This window comes from Hyla sarda, unplaced genomic scaffold (genome assembly GCF_029499605.1).
Source record: "Hyla sarda isolate aHylSar1 unplaced genomic scaffold, aHylSar1.hap1 scaffold_107, whole genome shotgun sequence".
Lineage (NCBI taxonomy): Eukaryota > Metazoa > Chordata > Amphibia > Anura > Hylidae > Hyla > Hyla sarda.
In genome coordinates, this window is record NW_026607689.1 from 452134 (window position 1) to 467739 (window position 15606).

Below are 15606 nucleotides of genomic sequence, written 5' to 3' on the forward strand. Positions count from 1 at the left end.
GCCCGCCCCTTTCACGGTTATCGCTTCTCGGCCTTTTGGCTAAGATCAAGTGTAGTATCTGTTCTTATCAGTTTAATATCTGATACGTCCCCTATCTGGGGACCATATATTAAATGGATTTTTGAGAACGGGGGCCGATTTCGAAGCTTGCTTCCGTCGCCCTATGCATTGACCCGATATGGCAGTATCTTCGGGTACAGTGCACCACCCCCTTACAGGGTTAAAAAGAAAGATTCCTACTTTCATTGCTACCTGCTTGCTGGCTAGCCAGCTAGCCAGCCCTGTGGGCCTTGCTGCTGCTGCAGCCAAAAAACAAAAGGTGGTGCTGCTGCTGCTTCTGCTGCTTCTGCTTGTGTCTGGCCGCTGTTGGAGCGTCCAGGCACAGGACTTCTGCTGCTGCTGACTAAATGGCCTCCTTAATTGGATCATTTGAGTAGCCAGCACACCTGTGCAGGTAGGGCATGACATGATAGGCAGCTGCCTTGATAGCGGGTGGGTGCTGAATGTTCCTAATTGACAAAATAAGATTAATGCTTATGAAGAAATATAAAATCTCATCCCTTCCCCAATATCGCGCCACACCCCTACCCCTTAATTCCCTGGTTGAACTTGATGGACATATGTCTTTTTTCGACCGTACTAACTATGTAACTATGTAACATAACATGGGGGGGGGGGGGGGTCTCCTGGCTGTTCACACAGGTGTGTCATTGCTGTACATTGACCATGCATTGCTTCTGTGGTATTGCAAAGGCAAAGACAAATGCTTCCAGCCATCCATTGCACTAATGGATTGGTCATCAGCTGGCTGTCTATGTCCCGCATCAATATAGACCAAAGTACAGAGGGTTAGGCTATGCTATTGTGCACCAGAAGGTGCGAGGCCCTTGCTAAATTCTGTGCACAGACTTTGAGATCTATACTTTAGACTGTATCTAAACCTGCTCCAACATGGACTGACATTCTGGCCTACTTTCAGCCGATGCGACTTGTCTGTCGCTGAACAGTCGCTTTTTATGTATTCAGCACCTATGTATAATGTTGTAAAAATGCTCTAGAAGCTAAAGTCGCAGAAATGTCACACATATTTGGCCTGCAACTTTCTGTGCGACAAATTCAGACAGGAAAAATCAGTATAAATCCTTAGAAAATTATCCCCCAGTGTCTCCATCTGCTGGCGGTATTGAATAAGCATTGCTGCACTGATGGGGTATGCATTAGACGAAAAAAAAGAAGAAAAAGAAGAATAATACGCCCAGAAAAGAGGCGAAAAGGAGAAAAACGTAAAAAAACGTGAAAAAAAAGTAAGAGGAAGAGAAGGGAAAAAAAGGTGGAAATGGGTTTAAAAGTGATTTCGGCGGAGAAATATATATATATATATATATATATATATATATATATATATACGCGCACACACACACATATATATAAACGTATTCTCCGTTGAGATATTGCAGCCGCTGCTGTGTCCAGGCCCAGGAGCCTTAGCACTGTGCTGTGATGTCACTCAATACCACTGACATCACTAGGTGTAAACAACATCTCTCCTTTGCTGTGTATGTGACTATGGAGCTGTTTGGTGATGTCGTCTATTATGGCCTTCATAGAAGCAACAGGAGATTGTTGCATCCATCTAGAACCCTCAGAACTACAGTGCTATGATGTCACTCACTTCCACAGGCCTTGCAGAGTGTAAACAACAACAACCCAGCTTTGTTGTGTATGTAACCATAGGGATTTGTGATGTCACCTAGAACCTTCACAGCAGCGACAGCTTTATGAGGAGCATCAGCACTGCTCTGCCTGAGCAGAACCATCACCGCCATAGGTTGTCAAATAACCCGGGTTTAACCCACACAGGTAAGTCCAATGGGGTGCAGGCATGTCCTCTATGCTTACAGCTTCCCGTGGGTGTTGGTTTGATACCGTTTGGGGACAGCCAAGGAGGCATCTGCAGGCAACAAAGGTAGGTGTGTGCTTGTGTGTGTGTTTCCTATGCAGATCCTAAGCCCAGTGTCACATGCAAGTAGGAGGAGTAAGAAGGGTTCCTGGCAAATCCGGGTTATGGATTGCATTTAAAAAGGCCCCGTGGGAGTGCAATGGGCCCCTGTCTTGCTGCTTAGCAATAATGGTATGGGTTTAGGTTCTGCTGTGTGTACTGGTGGTTGACTGCCCCCCAGCCCAGAGTGTGCATGGAAAATTGTCTGGCAGCCTCCCTGACAGCAAGCAGTGATAGTGCCCATGAAGGGCACCTTGTTGGGCCCGCCCCTTTCACGGTTATCGCTTCTCGGCCTTTTGGCTAAGATCAAGTGTAGTATCTGTTCTTATCAGTTTAATATCTGATACGTCCCCTATCTGGGGACCATATATTAAATGGATTTTTGAGAACGGGGTCCGATTTCGAAGCTTGCTTCCGTCGCCCTATGCATTGACCCGATATGGCAGTATCTTCGGGTACAGTGCACCACCCCCTTACAGGGTTAAAAAGAAAGATTCCTACTTTCATTGCTACCTGCTTGCTGGCTAGCCAGCTAGCCAGCCCTGTGGGCCTTGCTGCTGCTGCAGCCAAAAAACAAAAGGTGGTGCTGCTGCTGCTTCTGCTGCTTCTGCTTCTGCTTGTGTCTGGCCGCTGTTGGAGCGTCCAGGCACAGGACTTCTGCTGCTGCTGACTAAATGGCCTCCTTAATTGGATCATTTGAGTAGCCAGCACACCTGTGCAGGTAGGGCATGACATGATAGGCAGCTGCCTTGATAGCGGGTGGGTGCTGAATGTTCCTAATTGACAAAATAAGATTAATGCTTATGAAGAAATATAAAATCTCATCCCTTCCCCAATATCGCGCCACACCCCTACCCCTTAATTCCCTGGTTGAACTTGATGGACATATGTCTTTTTTCGACCGTACTAACTATGTAACTATGTAACATAACATGGGGGGGGGGGGGGGGTCTCCTGGCTGTTCACACAGGTGTGTCATTGCTGTACATTGACCATGCATTGCTTCTGTGGTATTGCAAAGGCAAAGACAAATGCTTCCAGCCATCCATTGCACTAATGGATTGGTCATCAGCTGGCTGTCTATGTCCCGCATCAATATAGACCAAAGTACAGAGGGTTAGGCTATGCTATTGTGCACCTACCTGATGCATCAGAAGGTGCGAGGCCCTTGCTAAATTCTGTGCACAGACTTTGAGATCTATACTTTAGACTGTATCTAAACCTGCTCCAACATGGACTGACATTCTGGCCTACTTTCAGCCGATGCGACTTGTCTGTCGCTGAACAGTCGCTTTTTATGTATTCAGCACCTATGTATAATGTTGTAAAAATGCTCTAGAAGCTAAAGTCGCAGAAATGTCACACATATTTGGCCTGCAACTTTCTGTGCGACAAATTCAGACAGGAAAAATCAGTATAAATCCTTAGAAAATTATCCCCCAGTGTCTCCATCTGCTGGCGGTATTGAATAAGCATTGCTGCACTGATGGGGTATGCATTAGACGAAAAAAAAGAAGAAAAAGAAGAATAATACGCCCAGAAAAGAGGCGAAAAGGAGAAAAACGTAAAAAAACGTGAAAAAAAAGTAAGAGGAAGAGAAGGGAAAAAAAGGTGGAAATGGGTTTAAAAGTGATTTCGGCGGAGAAATATATATATATATATATATATATATATATATATATATATATATATATACGCGCACACACACACATATATATAAACGTATTCTCCGTTGAGATATTGCAGCCGCTGCTGTGTCCAGGCCCAGGAGCCTTAGCACTGTGCTGTGATGTCACTCAATACCACTGACATCACTAGGTGTAAACAACATCTCTCCTTTGCTGTGTATGTGACTATGGAGCTGTTTGGTGATGTCGTCTATTATGGCCTTCATAGAAGCAACAGGAGATTGTTGCATCCATCTAGAACCCTCAGAACTACAGTGCTATGATGTCACTCACTTCCACAGGCCTTGCAGAGTGTAAACAACAACAACCCAGCTTTGTTGTGTATGTAACCATAGGGATTTGTGATGTCACCTAGAACCTTCACAGCAGCGACAGCTTTATGAGGAGCATCAGCACTGCTCTGCCTGAGCAGAACCATCACCGCCATAGGTTGTCAAATAACCCGGGTTTAACCCACACAGGTAAGTCCAATGGGGTGCAGGCATGTCCTCTATGCTTACAGCTTCCCGTGGGTGTTGGTTTGATACTGTTTGGGGACAGCCAAGGAGGCATCTGCAGGCAACAAAGGTAGGTGTGTGCTTGTGTGTGTGTTTCCTATGCAGATCCTAAGCCCAGTGTCACATGCAAGTAGGAGGAGTAAGAAGGGTTCCTGGCAAATCCGGGTTATGGATTGCATTTAAAAAGGCCCCGTGGGAGTGCAATGGGCCCCTGTCTTGCTGCTTAGCAATAATGGTATGGGTTTAGGTTCTGCTGTGTGTACTGGTGGTTGACTGCCCCCCAGCCCAGAGTGTGCATGGAAAATTGTCTGGCAGCCTCCCTGACAGCAAGCAGTGATAGTGCCCATGAAGGGCACCTTGTTGGGCCCGCCCCTTTCACGGTTATCGCTTCTCGGCCTTTTGGCTAAGATCAAGTGTAGTATCTGTTCTTATCAGTTTTATATCTGATACGTCCCCTATCTGGGGACCATATATTAAATGGATTTTTGAGAACGGGGGCCGATTTCGAAGCTTGCTTCCGTCGCCCTATGCATTGACCCGATATGGCAGTATCTTCGGGTACAGTGCACCACCCCCTTACAGGGTTAAAAAGAAAGATTCCTACTTTCATTGCTACCTGCTTGCTGGCTAGCCAGCTAGCCAGCCCTGTGGGCCTTGCTGCTGCTGCAGCCAAAAAACAAAAGGTGGTGCTGCTGCTGCTTCTGCTGCTTCTGCTTGTGTCTGGAATACTTGTGAGAAAAAAGACCAATGGATCCAGGCGCTGCTCTATCCAGGTATACACAGGATGCAGGTAAGTGTTCTTAATCAAGCAATTTTATTGAACACAAAACAACAAAAGGATCATGACGCGTTTCATTAATTGCTCCACACGGTTTGTTGTTTATCTCCTTGTGTGTCCATGTGGCCTACAGTACGTGGGTCGTACTACCCAATGCCTCAGGGAGAGGATCAACAAACATCGTAGCAATGCAAATTTAGGGTTCACCTTGCATAGTGTATCTCGGCATCTGCTGACCCACCATCAGTCTGATTTCAGTTGCATGAAACTTCAGGCTATAGAAAATATTGCACTTGATAATTCCCAGAGATTCAGCTTATTGAGAAGGAGAGAGAATTTCTGGATCTTTAAACTCCGTACCCTTGTACCGTCTGGTTTGAATGAGTTGGTGGAGACTGCCTTGTGATATTGCAACATTCAGCGGTTATAACATCTTAATAGCTTTATTTTTCCATTAATTATCATTATTTTTTTTTTTTTTTTAATATTTTTTTTTAATATTTTTTTTTTTTTATTTTTTATTTTTTTTTAAATCTTTTAGATATGGGTATATGATTGTGTAGACATACTGGATGGGGACGCCTTTTGTCTAAGTATTTATCATCACATTTTGTTAGTAGCTGTCACAGCGTTGACTCCTTATTTATACTATTTTATTATTAAGATCCAGACTTAATTTTATTAGTATTTTAATGTACATTTATTTTGTGTATTTATATATATCAATTCATTTTTTATGTAATCATGTACTGTTTATAGGGATCATCGCATTTTTTATTAATTATTTTCTATCAATTAATTTATTCTGGCGTGTTAAATAATTTATTATGTGTGTTCAGAAGGTACATTTTAGTTTGTGGTTGTTGCTGTTAGAAACGCCCGATATGGACATCCTAAGGCGTTTTTTTTTTATTATTATTATTTTTTTAATTTTTTTTTAATTTTTTTTTTTTTTTTTTTTTTTTTTTTTTATTCCCACCCTTTAACATGGGATATTGTGGATTACTTATATCTCTTGCCTTCATTTCATTTATTTATTTTTGTATTTATTTTACCTTTTTCTTCCATAGATGGTGTTGTTCCCTATGTTGTTTACTCACTATGTTGGGCGCTCCGCTGCAAGCCGCGCCCTGTGGACTGTGATTGGTTGTTTTCCGTTCAGAGACGTCTGCTTGGCAACGCGTCCGTGGATACTCCTGTCACTGCTATGCCGGTGCGTGCTGCGAGTGGAGCGCCTTACAATAGACCGATGCCATTGTTTATGTTTATTTTCAGCCACATGGCTATGTTGTTTACCTCGTCAGAGCTCCCGCATGTGTTTGTCACATTGCCGATTCCACCCATGTTATATCACTTAGTACTGTTTATATTGATGTTATATTATCATAATCGAACGCACACCTGTATGTTTTAGACAATAATTATTTTCTGCTGTTTCTACATGTAAATTAAGTTTTTTGTAAGTGGACTGGATGTGACATCACATTCAGCCCACCCCTTCCTGACCTGTACCTCCTCCACCTTGCCATTATATAAAGGGTGCTTGTTGTAGCAGCACCTAGATCATCTGAGGAAGGGGAATTTACCCCGAAACGCGTCATGATCCTTTTGTTGTTTTGTGTTCAATAAAATTGCTTGATTAAGAACACTTACCTGCATCCTGTGTATACCTGGATAGAGCAGCGCCTGCATCCATTGGTCTTTTTTCTCACAAGTATTCCAGTTTCTACAGGGCGTTGACACGCTCCTGTGACCATCAGGCTCGGCAGCTCATCCAACTCTATCTGGTACCCCAATCAAGGGGTGATATGCGCAATTCTTCTACTTTAAGGTGAGCGGCCACCCTGACTTAAGTCCTGGGTGTACATTCAGCATACTTTTTGGTTCCCTCACCTGCCAAGGGTAATACACGAGGCGCTGCCTCCCGGTTGTCTTTTTTGTCTTTATTTCTTCGTAGGTCTTGGCTGTCCAGGAGGACAGACCAATAGGTGCATTTGTGCCCACTACCGGAGCGACTCGTGTAAAATCCATATCTTACACATCTATTTCTGGAGTACACTTCCCTCCAGTGACTGGCATCATGGATCTAAAGGATTCCCGTCTGAACAAAAGATCTACATTCTTCAACTCTATGATCTCCACAGAACCCGTGAGAACGGAAGATCTCCTTTCATCCAATGCATTAACAGGTACGCCTGATGAACTGGCTCGTATGAAATCTCTCTTCTTTGAACTAGAGAAACTTTCCCTTGAGGAAACCCAACATCATTTAGACAGTTCATTTTTAGAGGTATACCTGGCAGAACAGATCATTCCACGTGGACTGAGATTGCGCCCTCTACCTACGTTTGAGGATGATTCCGAGTTCTGTGGATCTTGGGACCATGCACTTAATTTTTGCTCTAACACCATTTTGAAACTTTTGAGAGACAAACGTAACATCTTAGTTGAAAACGTTTCAAATAGGATAGACTCATGTATTTTGTTACTTTCAGCGTATGAACACTTACCAGAGTATGCGTCATGGCTCTCTAGTTTTAAGAGGAAAGTACATAAGTTTGAAGTAGACATTATGCACAAAAAGATAGGCAAACTAAATAGAGATAGGGACGATTATAGGTCCAACAATATCCGTTATTGGTTAAATAACCATACCCATTTAAAACATACAGATAACCAATTATCCTCTGCACAACAATCAGACACCTGCCTGCCTAACACACCGGCATTTTCCAGTCACAAACCCAATTTTACTAGACAGCGCAAAATATCACTTTCCAACCGGAATAAGCAGAATTTGAATACATATCAACATCCACGGACCTTTAAGGCTTCCAATCATCAGGGTAATCAATACCCTAACAAAAGAAAAGCAATAAATCATGTTACTAAGCCGGTTATTCAGTCCAACACTGTCAATAATAAAAATAATGTTCATAACAAAAATAGTAATACTAATATAAACATTTCTTCAATTAGATCTCAACCCATTAATGTTGCGAATAGTCTAGTTAAATCCAATACACAGTCACTTGGCAACCTTTGTGTTACAACTAATCATCCAGTACCTCTAATTCCCGAGGTGATTCATAGTAACCATTTAGCACCTCTAATTCCTGAGGTGATACATAGTACCACTTTAGTATCCACTACTGATAGTGCTTTGCCATCTACAGAACAAGTAGGCTATTGTTCTGTATCCAATAATGTTTCACAGGATTTGTTGGACCTCCTTGAGTTTTTACCAAGCGGGACCAACAATCTTCCCACAGGGAGGTTTGATAACAGCGATAATTCGCTGCTAGAGGACTCCCTTATTACGGTACACCATGTCACACCCAGTACTTCAACTTCAGTCATAGAACACCAGTTTTATACCCCAACAGGACCTAATATCTCCCTTTCAGCCCTCACTATACATGAGGATCCTGATCTAGATGACTCCATCCAAGCCAACACAACAGCTTTTTTAGGGCTTCCTCAAATTGTGAACATTACCCCTCCCAATTTGAAAACACTGGAATCCCAGCCAGTAGAGACGGTACATGTAGCCCCACCATTAGGTCTAAAAAGAAAAGACAGAGGAAAAGAGGGTGCAGAGGAGGAGGTAAGAGACGAAAAGAAAAAGAGAACAAACCATCACAACCAACTACAGAAACGGTAACTACCGTGAACATTTTTAATTTGTCTAAATATATCTTGGATGAGATTGAGTTAGATGTACTTAGAAAAGGCTTATCTTTCTGTCCGACTGATAAGTCCAATAATTTTAATTTATTTATGGATCTTAATAATTTTATTAGGAAGTTAACTATCAAGCGGTTTTTTGCTATGAAGGACACAGAGGGCCCCACCAACTCTGAGTATAACCCCATCACCACTTATGTTGAGACCCTGGATCCACCCCCCATTTGCACTGGGGTTCGCCCTAAATCTACTTTTTTTCCCCTGCAAGCCAGGGGTTGCTTTATTGAGACCTTCTTTGCTTTGGTCAACACTGATCTAGAGGGTCTCTCTAAAGGCAACCAGAAAAAGCCCAGTAATATCAATCAGAAGGAAGCTTTGGCCATCAAACAATTGGCGGACAATGCAAACATTGTTATTAAGTCTGCAGATAAGGGGGGGGGAATTGTTATCATGGACCGGGACAACTATATTAAAGAAGCACTCAGACTACTATCAGACACTAAGTTTTATAGACCCCTTTCTTTTAATCCTACTACTATTTATTTGAAAGAGTTGCATATTTTGGTGATGAAAGGCTATACGGAAGGTGTTCTTACCAAGTCAGAAAAAGATTACCTACTAGTTACAGAACCCGCACTTCCCCTTTTTTACTTTTTACCCAAAATCCACAAGTGTGTCATGAACCCCCCAGGTCGTCCGATAGTGTCAGGGATTAATTCCCTGACCGCGAATTTGTCACACTATGTGGATTTATTACTCCAGAAACATGTGATAGGCTTAAAATCCTTTCTAAAAGACACAGCTCAATTTATTAACAGTGTGGTTGATACAACATGGGAAGACCATTTTCTTTTGGTCACCATGGATGTTTCTTCTTTGTATACGGTGATTGACCATGAATTAGGAGTAAACGCTGTCAAACAGTTTTTATTACGAGATCTTAACATGCCTGATGTCCAGAGAGAGTTTGTATTGGAAAGCCTGATGTTCATTTTAAAACACAATTACTTCGAGTTTCAAAAACAAATCTACTCGCAAGACACGGGTACCGCTATGGGTTCTAAGATGGCGCCCAGTTTTGCGAATCTATTTGTGGGGCTTTTTGAGGAGACGGTCATATATACCCATCCCCTTTTTGTACATTGTCATTTGTTTAAAAGGTATATTGATGATATTTTTTTTATCTGGGATGGTGGTAGTTTGGAGCTCAATAGATTTTTAACGGATCTTAATTTAAATCAATGGGGCCTTAATTTTACGCAGTCTGTTTACAATAACCATGCAGAATTCCTAGATGTGGTAGTCTTTCATGATGAGTCCAAAAAACTGCACACTAAGACGCACTTTAAAGCGGTAGATAGTAATAGTTACTTAGATTTTGGTAGTGCCCATTTTAAAAAATGGCTGACTAATATCCCTTTCGGACAGTTTAAAAGGATCCGTAGAAACTGTACCCTTCAGAGCGACTTTGATAAGCAAAGTAAAACACTAGAAGCAAGATTTGCTGCTAAAAGATATCCAAGGAAACTGGTTAAAGCGTCACTTGATAGAGCCAGACCCCTAACCCAAAAAGAGTGTCTTGTTCCAAAAGATATAACTGAGCATACGGAACAAAAAACTGTACCCGATTGGGCGGGCAACTTTATTACTACTTTTAATCAGGACCATCAGGCCATTAGGAACATTTTTAATACACATTGGCATGTTTTATGTAAGGATCCTTTTTTGAATTCATTACTACCACCTAAGCCTGGCATCACTTTCAGAAGAGGCCGCACTTTAAAGAATATTTTAGCGCCAAGTAGACTAAAGGCACCCAAGAAGGTTTCAGAGACCTTTTTAACCACAGTTGGGACGTTTAAATGTGGACACAACAGATGTAAGTGCTGCGACTCAATTGTGAGTCGCAGTAAAACATTTGTTTCCACTGTCTCCCATGAAAGTTTTAAAACTAAAACATTCATTAATTGCTCCACACGGTTTGTTGTTTATCTCCTTGAGTGTCCATGTGGCCTACAGTACGTGGGTCGTACTACCCAATGCCTCAGGGAGAGGATCAACAAACATCGTAGCAATGCAAATTTAGGGTTCACCTTGCATAGTGTATCTCGGCATCTGCTGACCCACCATCAGTCTGATTTCAGTTGCATGAAACTTCAGGCTATAGAAAATATTGCACTTGATAATTCCCAGAGATTCAGCTTATTGAGAAGGAGAGAGAATTTCTGGATCTTTAAACTCCGTACCCTTGTACCGTCTGGTTTGAATGAGTTGGTGGAGACTGCCTTGTGATATTGCAACATTCAGCGGTTATAACATCTTAATAGCTTTATTTTTCCATTAATTATCATTATTTTATTTTTTTATTTTTTTATATTTTTTTTTTTTTTATTTTTATTTTTTTATTTTTTTAAATCTTTTAGATATGGGTATATGATTGTGTAGACATACTGGATGGGGACGCCTTTTGTCTAAGTATTTATCATCACATTTTGTTAGTAGCTGTCACAGCGTTGACTCCTTATTTATACTATTTTATTATTAAGATCCAGACTTAATTTTATTAGTATTTTAATGTACATTTATTTTGTGTATTTATATATATCAATTCATTTTTTATGTAATCATGTACTGTTTATAGGGATCATCGCATTTTTTATTAATTATTTTCTATCAATTAATTTATTCTGGCGTGTTAAATAATTTATTATGTGTGTTCAGAAGGTACATTTTAGTTTGTGGTTGTTGCTGTTAGAAACGCCCGATATGGACATCCTAAGGCGTTTTTTTTTTTTATTATTATTATTTTTTTAATTTTTTTTTAATTTTTTTTTTTTTTTTTTTTTTATTCCCACCCTTTAACATGGGATATTGTGGATTACTTATATCTCTTGCCTTCATTTCATTTATTTATTTTTGTATTTATTTTACCTTTTTCTTCCATAGATGGTGTTGTTCCCTATGTTGTTTACTCACTATGTTGGGCGCTCCGCTGCAAGCCGCGCCCTGTGGACTGTGATTGGTTGTTTTCCGTTCAGAGACGTCTGCTTGGCAACGCGTCCGTGGATACTCCTGTCACTGCTATGCCGGTGCGTGCTGCGAGTGGAGCGCCTTACAGTAGACCGATGCCATTGTTTATGTTTATTTTCAGCCACATGGCTATGTTGTTTACCTCGTCAGAGCTCCCGCATGTGTTTGTCACATTGCCGATTCCACCCATGTTATATCACTTAGTACTGTTTATATTGCGTTATATTATCATAATCGAACGCACACCTGTATGTTTTAGACAATAATTATTTTCTGCTGTTTCTACATGTAAATTAAGTTTTTTGTAAGTGGACTGGATGTGACATCACATTCAGCCCACCCCTTCCTGACCTGTACCTCCTCCACCTTGCCATTATATAAAGGGTGCTTGTTGTAGCAGCACCTAGATCATCTGAGGAAGGGGAATTTACCCCGAAACGCGTCATGATCCTTTTGTTGTTTTGTGTTCAATAAAATTGCTTGATTAAGAACACTTACCTGCATCCTGTGTATACCTGGATAGAGCAGCGCCTGGATCCATTGGTCTTTTTTCTCACAAGTATTCCAGTTTCTACAGGGCGTTGACACGCTCCTGTGACCATCAGGCTCGGCAGCTCATCCAACTCTATCTGGTACCCCAATCAAGGGGTGATATGCGCAATTCTTCTACTTTAAGGTGAGCGGCCACCCTGACTTAAGTCCTGGGTGTACATTCAGCATACTTTTTGGTTCCCTCACCTGCCAAGGGTAATACACGAGGCGCTGCCTCCCGGTTGTGTTTTTTGTCTTTATTTCTGCTTGTGTCTGGCCGCTGTTGGAGCGTCCAGGCACAGGACTTCTGCTGCTGCTGACTAAATGGCCTCCTTAATTGGATCATTTGAGTAGCCAGCACACCTGTGCAGGTAGGGCATGACATGATAGGCAGCTGCCTTGATAGCGGGTGGGTGCTGAATGTTCCTAATTGACAAAATAAGATTAATGCTTATGAAGAAATATAAAATCTCATCCCTTCCCCAATATCGCGCCACACCCCTACCCCTTAATTCCCTGGTTGAACTTGATGGACATATGTCTTTTTTCGACCGTACTAACTATGTAACTATGTAACATAACATGGGGGGGGGGGGGTCTCCTGGCTGTTCACACAGGTGTGTCATTGCTGTACATTGACCATGCATTGCTTCTGTGGTATTGCAAAGGCAAAGACAAATGCTTCCAGCCATCCATTGCACTAATGGATTGGTCATCAGCTGGCTGTCTATGTCCCGCATCAATATAGACCAAAGTACAGAGGGTTAGGCTATGCTATTGTGCACCTACCTGATGCATCAGAAGGTGCGAGGCCCTTGCTAAATTCTGTGCACAGCTTTGAGATCTATACTTTAGACTGTATCTAAACCTGCTCCAACATGGACTGACATTCTGGCCTACTTTCAGCCGATGCGACTTGTCTGTCGCTGAACAGTCGCTTTTTATGTATTCAGCACCTATGTATAATGTTGTAAAAATGCTCTAGAAGCTAAAGTCGCAGAAATGTCACACATATTTGGCCTGCAACTTTCTGTGCGACAAATTCAGACAGGAAAAATCAGTATAAATCCTTAGAAAATTATCCCCCAGTGTCTCCATCTGCTGGCGGTATTGAATAAGCATTGCTGCACTGATGGGGTATGCATTAGACGAAAAAAAAGAAGAAAAAGAAGAATAATACGCCCAGAAAAGAGGCGAAAAGGAGAAAAACGTAAAAAAACGTGAAAAAAAAGTAAGAGGAAGAGAAGGGAAAAAAAGGTGGAAATGGGTTTAAAAGTGATTTCGGCGGAGAAATATATATATATATATATATATATATATATATATATATATATATACGCGCACACACACACATATATATAAACGTATTCTCCGTTGAGATATTGCAGCCGCTGCTGTGTCCAGGCCCAGGAGCCTTAGCACTGTGCTGTGATGTCACTCAATACCACTGACATCACTAGGTGTAAACAACATCTCTCCTTTGCTGTGTATGTGACTATGGAGCTGTTTGGTGATGTCGTCTATTATGGCCTTCATAGAAGCAACAGGAGATTGTTGCATCCATCTAGAACCCTCAGAACTACAGTGCTATGATGTCACTCACTTCCACAGGCCTTGCAGAGTGTAAACAACAACAACCCAGCTTTGTTGTGTATGTAACCATAGGGATTTGTGATGTCACCTAGAACCTTCACAGCAGCGACAGCTTTATGAGGAGCATCAGCACTGCTCTGCCTGAGCAGAACCATCACCGCCATAGGTTGTCAAATAACCCGGGTTTAACCCACACAGGTAAGTCCAATGGGGTGCAGGCATGTCCTCTATGCTTACAGCTTCCCGTGGGTGTTGGTTTGATACCGTTTGGGGACAGCCAAGGAGGCATCTGCAGGCAACAAAGGTAGGTGTGTGCTTGTGTGTGTGTTTCCTATGCAGATCCTAAGCCCAGTGTCACATGCAAGTAGGAGGAGTAAGAAGGGTTCCTGGCAAATCCGGGTTATGGATTGCATTTAAAAAGGCCCCGTGGGAGTGCAATGGGCCCCTGTCTTGCTGCTTAGCAATAATGGTATGGGTTTAGGTTCTGCTGTGTGTACTGGTGGTTGACTGCCCCCCAGCCCAGAGTGTGCATGGAAAATTGTCTGGCAGCCTCCCTGACAGCAAGCAGTGATAGTGCCCATGAAGGGCACCTTGTTGGGCCCGCCCCTTTCACGGTTATCGCTTCTCGGCCTTTTGGCTAAGATCAAGTGTAGTATCTGTTCTTATCAGTTTAATATCTGATACGTCCCCTATCTGGGGACCATATATTAAATGGATTTTTGAGAACGGGGGCCGATTTCGAAGCTTGCTTCCGTCGCCCTATGCATTGACCCGATATGGCAGTATCTTCGGGTACAGTGCACCACCCCCTTACAGGGTTAAAAAGAAAGATTCCTACTTTCATTGCTACCTGCTTGCTGGCTAGCCAGCTAGCCAGCCCTGTGGGCCTTGCTGCTGCTGCAGCCAAAAAACAAAAGGTGCTGCTTCTGCTGCTTCTGCTTCTGCTTGTGTCTGGCCGCTGTTGGAGCGTCCAGGCACAGGACTTCTGCTGCTGCTGACTAAATGGCCTCCTTAATTGGATCATTTGAGTAGCCAGCACACCTGTGCAGGTAGGGCATGACATGATAGGCAGCTGCCTTGATAGCGGGTGGGTGCTGAATGTTCCTAATTGACAAAATAAGATTAATGCTTATGAAGAAATATAAAATCTCATCCCTTCCCCAATATCGCGCCACACCCCTACCCCTTAATTCCCTGGTTGAACATGATGGACATATGTCTTTTTTCGACCGTACTAACTATGTAACTATGTAACATAACATGGGGGGGGGGGGGGGGGGTCTCCTGGCTGTTCACACAGGTGTGTCATTGCTGTACATTGACCATGCATTGCTTCTGTGGTATTGCAAAGGCAAAGACAAATGCTTCCAGCCATCCATTGCACTAATGGATTGGTCATCAGCTGGCTGTCTATGTCCCGCATCAATATAGACCAAAGTACAGAGGGTTAGGCTATGCTATTGTGCACCTACCTGATGCATCAGAAGGTGCGAGGCCCTTGCTAAATTCTGTGCACAGACTTTGAGATCTATACTTTAGACTGTATCTAAACCTGCTCCAACATGGACTGACATTCTGGCCTACTTTCAGCCGATGCGACTTGTCTGTCGCTGAACAGTCGCTTTTTATGTATTCAGCACCTATGTATAATGTTGTAAAAATGCTCTAGAAGCTAAAGTCGCAGAAATGTCACACATATTTGGCCTGCAACTTTCTGTGCGACAAATTCAGACAGGAAAAATCAGTATAAATCCTTAGAAAATTATCCCCCAGTGTCTCCATCTGCTGGCGGTATTGAATAAG

General features: G+C 42.4%; 4 non-coding genes across 4 annotated transcripts; all 4 read left to right on the plus strand.

Annotated features, from left to right (window-relative positions):
* Positions 1–19: 19 nt before the first annotated feature.
* Positions 20–210, plus strand: LOC130300021 (U2 spliceosomal RNA). Its single transcript, XR_008851039.1, has one exon. It is a non-coding gene; the product is annotated as a U2 spliceosomal RNA (small nuclear RNA).
* Positions 211–2279: 2069 nt separating this feature from the next.
* On the plus strand, positions 2280–2470 carry LOC130300089 (U2 spliceosomal RNA). The gene has a single exon (XR_008851103.1). It is a non-coding gene; the product is annotated as a U2 spliceosomal RNA (small nuclear RNA).
* A 2097-nt stretch (positions 2471–4567) lies between these two features.
* Positions 4568–4758, plus strand: LOC130300084 (U2 spliceosomal RNA). Its single transcript, XR_008851099.1, has one exon. It is a non-coding gene; the product is annotated as a U2 spliceosomal RNA (small nuclear RNA).
* A 9662-nt stretch (positions 4759–14420) lies between these two features.
* Positions 14421–14611, plus strand: LOC130300024 (U2 spliceosomal RNA). Its single transcript, XR_008851040.1, has one exon. It is a non-coding gene; the product is annotated as a U2 spliceosomal RNA (small nuclear RNA).
* The last annotated feature ends 995 nt before the right edge of the window (positions 14612–15606 follow it).